General features: G+C 51.0%; 1 protein-coding gene and 4 non-coding genes across 5 annotated transcripts in view; 3 read left to right on the top strand and 2 right to left on the bottom strand.

Annotated features, from left to right (window-relative positions):
* The window catches only part of LOC120375640 (zinc finger protein 850-like), a gene marked incomplete at its 3' end in the record, with an annotated part of 811,498 nt that overhangs the window by 109,651 nt on the left and 689,645 nt on the right, over positions 1-12,202 (top strand). The gene's annotated exons all lie outside the window — the stretch shown is intronic.
* TRNAM-CAU lies at positions 7,147-7,218 on the top strand. The gene has a single exon. It is a non-coding gene; the product is annotated as a tRNA-Met (tRNA).
* TRNAN-GUU lies at positions 7,983-8,056 on the bottom strand. The gene has a single exon. It is a non-coding gene; the product is annotated as a tRNA-Asn (tRNA).
* TRNAM-CAU lies at positions 9,636-9,707 on the top strand. The gene has a single exon. It is a non-coding gene; the product is annotated as a tRNA-Met (tRNA).
* Positions 10,474-10,550, bottom strand: TRNAN-GUU. Its single transcript has one exon. It is a non-coding gene; the product is annotated as a tRNA-Asn (tRNA).

A 12,202-nucleotide genomic window follows, 5' to 3' on the forward strand; every position in this document is an offset into this window, starting at 1 on the left:
AACCAAATATAAATTGCCCTCAGATTTTTCTATGAGAAACTGAATCTTTGCATTAATATCCCAAGTATGTAGGTGTATCCCCTCAGAACAGCCTCACACCCTGAGCCCAGGGGAGACTCCCAACTGGTTTGTGCATTTGTAACCCTGGGGTCTGAAGCTGATGAGAGAAAGGGAAGTGAGCCATCTTGGAGCTTTCGGATACCACCTGCTGGGAGCAGAGGGAATTGACTGAGTCACGTCCTGGCTAATTTTCACCTTGTTCTCTGCCAGCAGGCTCAAGAGTGACTTGACCATGGCAGCACCCTATGTACATTTTGGAGCCATTGGGGTGAAATGTGAGTACTTTTGGGGTTGGGACCCACATGAGAAGGGATGTGGACAAACTGGAGAGAGTCCAGCAGAGGGCAATAAAAATGATTAGGGGGCTGGGGCACATGACTTACGAGGACCTACAGGCCATATCCTGTATGTTAAGCTAAGGCAAAGTGAGCATACCTATATTGTGACCTTTTACTCAGAAAGGAAACTTGACCTTTATCTTGTTACTTAAATAGAGAAGTATCCATGCCTGTCTAAGACCTTTACCTAGACCAATCGACAATGGAGAATGGCATAAGGGGTTTTTCAGTGTTGTACCCACAGAATTAACAGGTACACCACAAGGGAACTTATGTGCATATGTACATGTCATCAACACGCACAAACATACTAAACTATGAAGTAAGCGTACCCTAATGTTTTGTGGGTAAGGAATGAAATTTGGGCATAGGAGGAAGGATTTCTGGCTCTTGTGCCCTATAAAAGAGGTAACCCACCTCGCTAGAGCACGTCGCTCTGTCATTCTGACTTACTTCCTCCACTCTCTATCTATCTACTATCAGTAGGCTGTACTTGTTCTTAAACTTTAAGTTTCACAGTAACTCGGCTAAGCTCGGTTTCCCTACGTTTTTATTCTTTGTTTATTAGGTTTTGATTTTAAGTTTAATTTATTCAAGTAAACCCAAAGTAACATTAGCTTTTTCGAAGCACTGCATCTTTCACTCAAGAACTGAGAAACCTGAACTGCAAGGCTGGTCCTGTGTCTCTTACCACCAGGTTATCAAGGAAGGGTGTGAGTATATTAACCAAAACTTTGTTGCATATAATGCCATATGTATCTTTTGAATAGCAGTAATGCAACTGTAACTTTATAACTCAATTAAATTAAATAAAATGTAAGCTAATAAATTAAATTTTCATCATATTTGCCAAATTAATATTATTAGTACACCCTAAATCAGGCTGCATGGGACAGAGAGTTGGAGTGCAGGGGGATGAGAGCACTGGCTAGGGGGTGCAGGCTTTGGGGTGGGGTTGGAATGAGAGGTTCAGGGGGCAGTAGAGTGCTCAATGTTAGGGTAGAGAATTGGGCTGTGAGGGCTCTGGAACAAGGCCAGGAAAAAGAGAATTGAGGCATGCAGGGCCGTCCTTAGGATTTATGATGCCCTAGGTGAGATTATTAAACTGGTGCCCCTGTGCCTGATCTGCTCTTAGCAACAGAAATATAAGCTTACACTATTGGAAAACTTGCCACATTCACGGTATTAAAACCAGTTTAACTTAATGAAGCAATCTGTAATGCTGATGCACTAGCACTGAAGAAGTAGCACTATAGAAAAAATTCTGATTTGACAGAATGATGCAAATAATATAATTTTTTTAATTTGTCAAAATTGTATTGGAAATTTATATGAAGAGGTATTGAAACAAAGATTTGTTTTTAATTAAAAGCAATCTTTCTGGCTTTTTTGGCTGCAAAATCAGTTTAATAAGCTGGGTTTCCAAACAGTGGGAAAATATAACCCTAGTTTTATTGCTAGGTAAAGCACAAAGTGACCAAAATGAAGTCAGCACAGAATCATCTCATCTAGATTAAGGTAGCACAGAAATGTTACAGAAGTCCTATTGTGCCTTATTTTGTTTGGAAAGACATTAGCAATAGCAGCACATTCATATGATAAAATACATGATAAATCACTGCCTCTAAAGTTCCATCAAAAACTGACATTTTCACAGCTCTAGCATGAGCTGCTGTACAGATTCTTCACAAGGAAGTGTCCCTGGCCTTTTTAACTCATATTAACTATGTATTTACTTTATGAAAGTTGGAGAAAACATTGTGAAAACGTAAAACATTGGCTGCCCAACTTCTGGGCTGGCAAAAGCTGTACTGACTCACAGGGAAAAAAAAAAGCAGGAGAATCTTAGTACAACATATGGTCAGTCTATACCAGGGGTCGGCAACCTTTCAGAAGTGGTGTGCCAAGTTCACTGTAATTTAAGGTTTCTCGTGCCAGTAATACATTTTAACGATTGTAGAAGGTCTCTCTCTCTATGTGTATATTATATAAATAAACTATTGTTATTATCTGAGGTCCTGCTCAGGCCACTGCCAGCTGAGTAAATGGAACCCCAGACCGGGTGCAGGCTGAGCGGGGCTGGTGGCTGGAACCCTAGACAAGGATCCCAGGCCCTGTTCAGCCCGCTGCTGGTCTGGGGTTCTGACCAACCACTCGTGCCAGCCAGGATCCCGGCCGCCAACCCCCCTCAGCCCGCTACCAGCCTGGGATTCTGCTCACCCAGGCTGGCAGGAGGCAGAGGGGCCGGGGGCTGGGCTCCTGACTGGCAAGGCCGGCAGCCGAACCCCGGCGTAGCAGCAGGCTGAGTGCTGCCGGCACCCCAGACTGGCAGCAGACTGAGCCACTCAACCCTCCACCGGCCCTGCTCAGCCCGCCACCAGCCCACTCAGCCCGCTGCCGGCTGAGTGAATGGAACTCCAGGCTGACAGCAGGTTGAGTGGTTCAGCCGGCCTGCTCAGCCCACTGACAGCCTGGAGTTCCTTGGGGGTCCCCAGGCCAGCAGCAGGTGCTGAGTGGGGCCGACGGCCGGTATCCCAGCTGGCAATAGGGCAGCAGACGGAACCCCAGAGCAGTGATGGGCTGAGCCACTCAGCCTGCCGCTGCGTACCATCAAAAATCAGCTCACCTACCACCTTCGGCACGTGTGCCGTAGGTTGCCGACCCCTGCTTTATATGCTAGTAAGGAGATGAGCATATTACAGTTGTTGGAGGGCTCTTATCAGGAGTAACAGGCTATAGGAAAGTCAGTCAACATTTTTTGTTTCTCTGATGAAAACTGGCCTACTCCCTGCCTCAAACCAAACCTGTCACTAATAATTGTCAACAACTTAATTTTCTGTTTTTGGCTAAGAGATTGACTTTTTTTAAATATTGAAATTGGATTCAGGATTGTTAGCAAGAATTTTTGGCAAACAAAGTTGTTAAATGACAATCTAAATGGCAACACAGTACTGCTTTCATACTGCTGGTCCAACAGCTGCAGTAGACCCCAAAATCCACCTCTTGGGGTGCAGAGTGGCAACAGCAGCAGCAAACCCTCAGGTCCAATCACACGCCAATGGGCACCACCACCAGCCTTACGGACCATGGTGAAGTTAGCACAGCATCTGATCTCAGGGACAGGTCACCCATGGAGCCACAGCAGCTCATCCTGCCCTGTACAGCTCCCCCGGATGAGATGGATTGCTGGCAGCTGCCAGCCCGGGGGAGAGGCGCTCCCCAGCTAGGTTGACCAGATCCAGATGTCCTGATTTTATAGGGCCAGTCCCGATATTTGGGGCTTTGTCTTATATAGGCACCAATTACCCCCACCCAGAGTGACCAGACAGCAAGTGTGAAAAATCAGGACAGGGGGTGGGGGTGGGGGGTAAAAGGAGCCTATATAAGAAAAAGACCCCAAAATTGGGACTGGCCCTATAAAATAGGGATATCTGCTCACCCTATCCCAACCCCCTGTCCTGAGTTTTCACACATCTGGCTAACCCCAGCCCAGCCCCATGTGACATTCCAATCCTGGCTCACTGCCCAGGAAGTGAGTTACTTTCACTTTAATTCCTCAGCAGGCAGGGAGCCAGCCTCCTCCCCCCACCTACCCCCCCAGCACCTCACCCAACCCATCTCCTCCCTCCCAACGGGGAGGGAGGAGAGAGAGAGGGATGCTCCTGGGGAGGAGGGAGAAAGGAGGGGGTGCTCCATGGGGCAGGGTGGGAGAAGAATGGATGTTATGGGGGACAACAGAGGATACTGGTTCCAGAGCCGCAGGGCCTGCCTCACCTCACCTCAGCCGGGGGAAAGAGTCACACTCACAGGTGAGCTCCCTCCCCAACCCATCCCCTTCCCAGAGACCCCAGCAGCCAATCCTCCTCAGACTGTGCTGCATTCGGCTCTCTCTAGGACCCAGCAGCCCTGCTCTTACAAGCTCCACTGCTTCCCGTCTGTCCAGGCTCCCAGCAGAGCAGTGCCCCCAGACCTAGTGGTGCCCTAGGCAGCTGGCTATGGGTAAGGACGGCCCTGGACACATAAGAGAGAGATCAGGCTAGAGCAGAAAATGGTTATGGGTGGGGGTGGAGAATTTGAAATGTAAGGAGAAGAAAAATCTTTCTTCTGCTCCCTCTCATCAGAGCATCTAAAAACCAAGTGAGAAATACCTCTCCCCCACTGCAACATCAACTCTGGTGGGCTTGGGCTGAGGAAGGAACTTCTCTCCCCAGCAGCTCCAGCTCACCTGGGCTGGGCCATGGACATCTGCCCCCACAGATCTGGTACGCCTGGCCTGGGACAGGGGAGGGGCTCCTCTCCTCTCCATTGGGGACATGGCGGGATGAGAGATGTGACAGGGCTTTACGGGAAATCATTATTTGCCTGATTCATGTGCCAGTCCTAGTCCTTGCTGACCAAACAAACAGTATCCTGCATGCTGATGCCAGTTTGGAGGGTCTGGGAGCACTCTCCTACCAGGAAGTGGAAGGTAAATGTAAATCTGTAGCCTTTGCCAGCTGAGGACTGTCTGATAGCGAAACTCACTATCCCATCCACCAGCTGCAGTTCTTGGCCTTGAAATGGGCCATCATTGAGAAATTTCGAGACTACTTGTCTGGTGCTCAGTTTCAGGTATGCACAGAGAACAATCCACTGACTTATGTGTTAAGAAGGGCTAAGATGGATGCTACAGAGCAGAGATGGGTGGCTACTTTTGCTAGCCATAACTTCAGCATTCAATACCAATGAGCTGGTATAATAGGGAGTGTGATTTATCAGGAGCACCAACTCTTGGCTGTGGGGAGGATGTAAGCAAGGTCAGAATGAACTCTACCCTGCCATCTGTTCGTGATGTGTTGTAAAGGCCTTTGGTTGCTGATGTGCATGGTCACACCCACGCCGCATTGCATGATGGGGGTGCTTGTCCAAATGGTGATTTTGGCTGCTGTCGGATCCCCAAACACTTTCTTAATAGGGCAGGAGTAATAAAGTGTAGTAATCCTGGTCATATGAATAAAAAACAGTAGAACGGTACTTAGCAGTTCATGATTTCGGGACTCACCCGAACCTACATAAAAATCGTTAGACAAGGGACATGGGTTCCAAAGAATAGCAATTTAAGAGAGATTGAAAATATATGTGTTTAACATCATGAGATTCTGCTGAATTCTCTAAATACACATTTTATGGTTTTCTTCTCTCTTTAGTTGAAAAATAGAATTAATTATTATTCCATTACAAATAATGTGTTAAAGCATACACTTAAAATCTTAGATAAATGAAAAATTGAGTTATACTGAAAGAGATGGAATGTGATGCTATTTAAAACATTAAGTTCATAGGAATACAGTTCGGAATGAGAACCTGGCAGAAAAGTTTTGTTAGAAGAGTTAGCAGAGCAAGATTGTTAGTCACAGGTGAGTGGGTGGGTTTATGCAAATACTGGACTCTTGGACAGGAGCAGGGGCGGGGGGGATCAACACGACTTCTGTGGCACATGCACCACCTCTGCAACTAACGTCTGCTACCTCACTCCCTAACAACACACCTTTTAGCTCTCAGGACCAAAATACACCGTGAAAGAGATCTAAGATCTAACGGCATAAGCTTAGGGTGAGCAACTGCAGCACTCACAACAATTTGAAGAGATTCAAAACCGCCTCTGCCTCTGTCTTTCCACACCAGGGACAGCAGAAAGGACATCAGCAGCACCTGCGAGAGACCAACAAACATCCATTTCTACCTCCCTCCACGCGCTGCCGTTAGGAACCCCTACCCCTTAATGGTGAGTACTTTTCAGGCGAGGGTGACGCTCTCAGGCCTCAAAGGCCAGGTACAGTTACTCTGTCCTTGATCCAAAACCAACAGGAAAATACACTGGATTACTCCTGCCCCAATAACAAAGACACTGGGGATCCCGCAGCAGCTGAAATGACCGTTTGGACAAGCACTCCCATCATGCAATCCGGGGTGGGTGTAACCATGCAAATGACATCAGCCCCAAAAGGCCTTGACGACAGATCACCAACAGATGGCAGGGTAGACTTCATACTGACCCTGCTTCAACTAGATTGTGGCAAAGATTCCAAAACACCGAACGTTAAAACTCACCTAACGCTGGTCAATCCATCCTCATCGTCGTTACCGCTCGTTATACTCCACACCCGAACGTAGCCCTCATATGGACAACATGCCCTCCTAACTCAGTGTCTGTACGTTAACCTTTACCCCCTCAGGGCTATTGCAGATTATGTATTCCTTACGCCACCCCATTTTAAACCGAACTTTGCACCCTTGGGTAAGCTGTACGTTGTTCCTGAGCACCAGAAACTTCTACGCCAAAACTCTGTACCGTACAATTTTTTTTCTTTGAACCTCATCTTAATAAAATGCTGACTTTTGTTCGAGATCCCGGCTCCTCTTCCTTTGCAAGGCGTGTGCGTTCGCCGCGCTTTAGTCTGCTAATACGGCGGGGGCGATTGAGCCAGAGGTGCTTGCCTGCTGCAGACACGGATCCAAGGCTGACCTCGTCCCCACAAGCGTAACTGAAAACAGTTTAAGAAGTGCTCCCGTCTCTGGCACTCAGCTACCCAGCTCCCAATGGGGTCCAAACCCCAAATAGATCCTTTTACCCTGTAGAAGCTAGCTGTAAAATCCTGTGACCAGGGCAGCTGCCTAGCAGCCAGCGCATCTGCCTGCCAGAGCGAGGGCATGTAAGGCACTAATCCGGATAGTGGCAGCTAGGTGACAGGGGAGAGTGTGAAGAAGCAGCAGAGTGGCGCAGCGGGAGCGTGCTGGGCCCATAACCCAGAGGTCGATGGATCGAAACCATCCTCTGCTACGCTGGCGCTTGTTTCTTTCCCTCTGGGCCTTCAAGCGAGCCGGTGACCAGCAGAGCCCCAAGAGCCTAGGCCATGAGGCAAGAGGTGGCTGAGGCAAAGCGGCGGCCTGCCAGGGAGCTCCTGGCACCTCTGGCTGCCTGGGCTGAAGGCAAGAGGCAGGCCTGGGCGTGGCGAGGGCCTCCTGTCCCGGAATGAGGCTGCAGTGCTTCCTGGTCCCCTTTTCCCACCCACACCGGCAGGCGGCTGCTGCGGAGAACACGAGGGAGGCTCTGGGGCGCTAGGCAGCGCTGTGTGTGTGGCTGTCAGGGGAAAGAGCCGAGGCTCCGACTCGACCTGCCATTGACTCGCGTGGCTCTGCGCGCCGTCAGCCGGGCGGGTGGGCCAGGCCGGACGTGACTCAGGCTTGGGCCGCATGGCCGTGCTTTCCTGATGAGGCATGAGGCAGGCCAAGAGCTTTGCACAGCGTACAGGGAAGTGGGAGGGAGGTGTCTTTGAGCCGGCCTGTCTCCTCCGCTTCTCCCTTGCCGCTTGGGCGGAGGCGGGAAGGGAGCGAAATGTTCCCGGCTGAAAGTTTTTGTGCTCGGCTTTGAGGATTAAGCCTGAGCCTCCGGCACGGCTGCTGGCAGATGGGTTTCTGAATGGCATCCAGCCTGCTCTTTGGACCACCAGCTGAAAGCTCTGAGGCCCAGAGGTCGCAAAATGGGACCTTTGAGGCTCCCCATACAGGCCTCAGGAAAGCAAGGCAGTAGCAGGGGCTTAGCGCCGTCCCTGGGTGGGCTCGAACCACCATCCTTTCGGTTAACAGCCGAACGTGCTGACCCATTGCGCCACAGAGACATGGAGGGGGCAAGGCTGTATTGAGCACAACAGCCGGGAATCAGCTCAGGGTACGGTATAGCACATGCCTACAGTGGTTAGCCAAGCAAAAGCAAGGAACTGGATTGCTATGGAAGGAAAGTTCTGTGGGAAGGAACCGAAAGAGCACCGGGCTGTGGTACAGCGCCGCATACACTTTCTTTGGTCTGTTTTGCTGGAAGAGTTAGCAGAGCGAGATTGTTAGTCACAGGTGAGTGGGTGGGTTTATGCAAATACTGGACTCTTGGACAGGAGCAGGGGCGATCAACACGACTTCTGTGGCACATGCACCACCTCTGCAACTAACGTCTGCTACCTCACTCCCTAACAACACACCTTTTAGCTCTCAGGACCAAAATACACCGTGAAAGAGATCTAAGATCTAACGGCATAAGCTTAGGGTGAGCAACTGCAGCACTCACAACAATTTGAAGAGATTCAAAACCGCCTCTGCCTCTGTCTTTCCACACCAGGGACAGCAGAAAGGACATCAGCAGCACCTGCGAGAGACCAACAAACATCCATTTCTACCTCCCTCCACGCTGCCGTTAGGAACCCCTACCCTTAATGGTGAGTACTTTTCAGGCGAGGGTGACGCTCTCAGGCCTCAAAGGCCAGGTACAGTTACTCTGTCCTTGATCCAAAACCAACAGGAAAATACACTGGATTACTCCTGCCCCAATAACAAAGACACTGGGGATCCCGCAGCAGCTGAAATGACTGTTTGGACAAGCACTCCCATCATGCAATCCGGGTGGGTGTAACCATGCAAATGACATCAGCCCCAAAAGGCCTTGACGACAGATCACCAACAGATGGCAGGGTAGACTTCATACTGACCCTGCTTCAACTAGATTGTGGCAAAGATTCCAAAACACCGAACGTTAAAACTCACCTAACGCGGGTCAATCCATCCTCATCGTCGTAACCGCTCGTTATACTCCACACCCGAACGTAGCCCTCATATGGACAACATGCCCTCCTAACTCAGTGTCTGTACGTTAACCTTTACCCCCCCTCAGGGCTATTGCAGATTATGTATTCCTTACGCCACCCCATTTTAAACCGAACTTTGCACCCCTTGGGTAAGCTGTACGTTGTTCCCTGAGCACCAGAAACTTCTACGCCAAAACTCTGTACCGTACACTTTTTTTCTTTGAACCTCATCTTAATAAAATGCTGACTTTTGTTCGAGATCCCGGCTCCTCTTCCTTTGCAAGGCGTGTGCGTTCGCTCCGCGCTTTAGTCTGCTAATACGGCGGGGGCGATTGAGCCAGAGGTGCTTGCCTGCTGCAGACACGGATCCAAGGCTGACCCTCGTCCCCACAAGCGTAACTGAAAACAGTTTAAGAAGTGCTCCCGTCTCTGGCACTCAGCTACCCAGCTCCCAATGGGGTCCAAACCCCAAATAGATCCTTTTTACCCTGTAGAAGCTAGCTGTAAAATCCTGTGACCAGGGCAGCTGCCTAGCAGCCAGCGCATCTGCCTGCCAGAGCGAGGGCATGTAAGGCACTAATCCGGATAGTGGCAGCTAGGTGACAGGGGGAGAGTGTGAAGAAGCAGCAGAGTGGCGCAGCGGGAGCGTGCTGGGCCCATAACCCAGAGGTCGATGGATCGAAACCATCCTCTGCTACGCGCGGCGCTTGTTTCTTTCCTCTGGGCCTTCAAGCGAGCCGGTGACCAGCAGAGCCCCAAGAGCCTAGGCCATGAGGCAAGAGGTGGCTGAGGCAAAGCGGCGGCCTGCCAGGAGCTCCCTGGCACCTCTGGCTGCCTGGGCTGAAGGCAAGAGGCAGGCCTGGGCGTGGCGAGGGCCTCCTGTCCCGGAATGAGGCTGCAGTGCTTCCTGGTCCCCTTTTCCCACCCACACCGGCAGGCGGCTGCTGCGGGAGAACACGAGGGAGGCTCTGGGGGCGCTAGGCAGCGCTGTGTGTGTGGCTGTCAGGGAAAGAGCCGAGGCTCCCGACTCGACCTGCCATTGACTCGCGTGGCTCTGCGCGCCGTCAGCCGGGCGGGTGGGCCAGGCCGCGGACGTGACTCAGGCTTGGGCCGCATGGCCGTGCTTTCCTGATGAGGCATGAGGCAGGCCACGAGCTTTGCACAGCGTACAGGGAAGTGGGAGGGAGGTGTCTTTGAGCCGGCCTGGCTCCTCCGCGTCTCCCTTACCGCTTGGGCGGAGGCGGGAAGGGAGCGAAATGTTCCCGGCTGAAAGTTTTGTGCTCGGCTTTGAGGATTAAGCCTGAGCCTCCGGCACGGCTGCTGGCAGATGGGTTTCTGAAGGGCATCCAGCCTGCTCTTTGGACCACCAGCTGAAAGCTCTGAGGCCAAGAGGTAGCAAAATGGGACCTTTGAGGCTCCCATACAGGCCTCAGGAAAGCAAGGCAGTAGCAGGGGCTTAGCGCCGTCCCTGGGTGGGCTCGAACCACCATCCTTTCGGTTAACAGCCGAACGCACTGACCCATTGCGCCACAGAGGGGGCAAGGCTGTATTGAGCACAAAAGCCGGGAATCAGCTCAGGGTACGGTATAGCACATGCCTACAGTGGTTAGCCAAGCAAAAGCAAGGAACTGGATTGCTATGGAAGGAAAGTTCTGTGGGACGGAACCGAAAAGAGCACCGGGCTGTGGTACAGCGCGCATACACTTTCTTTGGTCTGTTTTGCTGGAAGAGTTAGCAGAGCGAGATTGTTAGTCACAGGTGAGTGGGTGGGTTTATGCAAATACTGGACTCTTGGACAGGAGCAGGGGCGGGGGGGATCAACACGACTTCTGTGGCACATGCACCACCTCTGCAACTAACGTCTTCTACCTCACTCCCTAACAACACACCTTTAGCTCTCAGGACCAAAATACACCGTGAAAGAGATCTAAGATCTAACGGCATAAGCTTAGGGTGAGCAACTGCAGCACTCACAACAATTTGAAGAGATTCAAAACCGCCTCTGCCTCTGTCTTTCCACACCAGGGACAGCAGAAAGGACATCAGCAGCACCTGAGAGACCAACAAACATCCATTTCTACCTCCCTCCACGCGCTGCCGTTAGGAACCCCTACCCCTTAATGGTGAGTACTTTTCAGGCGAGGGTGACGCTCTCAGGCCTCAAAGGCCAGGTACAGTTACTCTGTCCTTGATCCAAAACCAACAGGAAAATACACTGGATTACTCCTGCCCCAATAACAAAGACACTGGGGATCCCGCAGCAGCTGAAATGACCGTTTGGACAAGCACTCCCATCATGCAATCCGTGGGTGTAACCATGCAAATGACATCAGCCCCAAAAGGCCTTGACGACAGATCACCAACAGATGGCAGGGTAGACTTCATACTGACCCTGCTTCAACTAGATTGTGGCAAAGATTCCAAAACACCGAACGTTAAAACTCACCTAACGCTGGTCAATCCATCCTCATCGTCAGAACCGCCGTTATACTCCACACCCGAACGTAGCCCTCATATGGACAACATGCCCTCCTAACTCAGTGTCTGTACGTTAACCTTTACCCCCTCAGGGCTATTGCAGATTATGTATTCCTTTACGCCACCCCATTTTAAACCGAACTTTGCACCCCTTGGGTAAGCTGTACGTTGTTCCTGAGCACCAGAAACTTCTACGCCAAAACTCTGTACCGTATAATTTTTTTTCTTTGAACCTCATCTTAATAAAATGCTGACTTTTGTTCGAGATCCCGGCTCCTCTTCCTTTGCAAGGCGTGTGCGTTCGCTCCGCGTTTTAGTCTGCTAATACGGGCGGGGGCGATTGAGCCAGAGGTGCTTGCCTGCTGCAGACACGGATCCAAGGCTGACCTCGTCCCCACAAGCGTAACTGAAAACAGTTTAAGAAGTGCTCCCGTCTCTGGCACTCAGCTACCCAGCTCCCAATGGGGTCCAAACCCCAAATAGATCCTTTTACCCTGTAGAAGCTAGCTGTAAAATCCTGTGACCAGGGCAGCTGCCTAGCAGCCAGCGCATCTGCCTGCCAGAGCGAGGGCATGTAAGGCACTAATCCGGATAGTGGCAGCTAGGTGACAGGGGAGAGTGTGAAGAAGCAGCAGAGTGGCGCAGCGGAGCGTGCTGGGCCCATAACCCAGAGGTCGATGGATCGAAACCATCCTCTGCTACGCTGCGGCGCTT

This window comes from Mauremys reevesii, linkage group 12 (genome assembly GCF_016161935.1).
Source record: "Mauremys reevesii isolate NIE-2019 linkage group 12, ASM1616193v1, whole genome shotgun sequence".
In the NCBI taxonomy this organism is placed as follows: Eukaryota; Metazoa; Chordata; order Testudines; family Geoemydidae; genus Mauremys; species Mauremys reevesii.